Raw genomic sequence first — 2,096 nt, forward strand, 5'->3', positions numbered from 1 at the left:
CAAATGGCAATATTTTCTTCCTTTTTTTATGGCTGAGGAGTATCTCTTTGAGTGTATATATATATATCTTCTTTATTCATCTGTTGATAGATACCTAAGTTGCTTCCATATCTTGGCTATTGTAAATAATGCTGCAACAAATATAGGGTGCATATATCTTTTTGAATTCATGTTTTTGATTTCTTTGATAAACGCCCAGAAGTGGAATGCTAAGTCGTATGGTAGTTCTATTTTTAATTTTTTGAGGAACCTCCATACTGCGTTCCATAGTGCCTGTCCCAATTTACAGTCCTACCTGGTTTCACTTTTCTTTACATTCTTGCCAACACATGTTATTTGTTGTCTTTTTGATCATAGCTATTCTGACAGGTGTGAGGCAATATCTCATCTTGATTTTGATTTGCATTTCCCTGATGATTAGTGATGTTGAACATCTTGTCATGTGTCTGTTGGCCATTTGAATGTCTTCTTTGGAGTAATGTCTATTTATATCCTTTGCCCATCTTTTTTTTTTTTTTTGATGTTGAATTGTGTGAGTTCTTCATATATATTTTGGATATTAACTCCTCATTGACTATATCATTTGGAAATATCTTCTCCCATTTATTCGGTCACCTTTTCATTTTGTCAATGGTTTCCTTTACTGTACAAAAGCCTTTTTATTTGATATAGTCCCATTTGTTTATTTTTGCTTTTGTTGCCCATGCTTGAGGACACACGTTCAAAAAAAAAAAAAATATTGCTAAGACGAATGCCAAGAAGTTTACTGCCTGTGTTTCTTTCTAGGAGTTTTATGGTTTTAGGCATTACATTTAAGTCTTGAATCCATGACTTTATTTTTATATGTGGTGTAAAAGAGTGGTCTTGTTTCATTTTTTTAAAATGTATCTGTCTAGTTTTGACAATATTATTTAGTGAAGAGATGTTTTTCCTTATTGCATATTCTTGCCTTTTTTGTCATAGACTAATTGACTATGTAAACATAGGTTTACTTCTGAGCTCTCTATTCTGTTCCATTAACCTATATGTCTATTTTTAAGTTGAACATGTTAATTTAAGTGCATCATTCTCTACGATTTCCTGATGAGATACTAGTCAAGAGAAAATATAGGTAGTGTTAAGATATCAAGTTTTTAATTTCCATTAACTATGAATTAGAATTTAGTGATTTCCATTTAGAGGATTTTGAAAAGCATGAAAACATTGATTTTCCTAAATCAATGTTTCTATACACATGCCCTCTTATCTCTGTTATGGTCAAACATGGTGAACTGTTAATGTCATGAATTTACCTATAGGTAACAGATCAGCTCAAAAAAGAAAGTTAAGCATGCCAAGCCTAGGGCATTTTTCCTTCCTGAGAATTTCCTCATGTTCTGGTGTGCTTTGTGTAGTTTTTAGTTTGGGGATATATTTTCTCTCTTGCTTAGAGCAATAAAGATTTGGTAGATTATTTAGTACAAAGGAAGTTTGAGTGTTCTAACTAACCTCCATTTCATGTACCCCATGGCCCAAATCAAAAGGGTCCTGAACTGCATTGTTCAGCTCTCTAAATGCTTCTCATGTTACTATCAATCGCTGAAAAAAATTTAATCTATTCTCCATCTATCTATCTGAAGCCTTTACTTTAAGCCTTTTTGACCCTCTCCTCAGGGGGGAAAAAATTATAGCATTTTGTTTTTGTTTTGTTTTGTTTGTTTATTTGCTTTTTAGCAAGGTATTTGAAAATGTCTCCCATATTTTCCTGCTTTGACAAGACTCACCCAATCTAGTAACTCCGGGACCAGAATTTCCCAAGGACATCGAGGGTGGTTGGGGAGCACCTGTTCTCTCTGAAGCTCAGTGTCCTCACATTCCTTTTGTTAGCTGCTCCAAAACTGCGGCAAGGATTGAGGCGAAGTTAATTATTTTCACTTCCCAGGATTACTTTTCTCCTCTTTTTGAAAACTAGATCAATATTTGACCAATTCCAATTTATGAGTATCATAGTTTATGATAGAATTTTGATAATATTCGCAAATGTTTTTAGGCCTTTAAGTGAAAGTTATGATGTTTGGACACCATCTGTCACACAGGCGATAAATTTTAGAGGATGA

This window comes from Rousettus aegyptiacus, unplaced genomic scaffold (assembly GCF_014176215.1).
Source record: "Rousettus aegyptiacus isolate mRouAeg1 unplaced genomic scaffold, mRouAeg1.p scaffold_m13_p_1, whole genome shotgun sequence".
NCBI classification, from domain to species: Eukaryota; Metazoa; Chordata; class Mammalia; order Chiroptera; family Pteropodidae; genus Rousettus; species Rousettus aegyptiacus.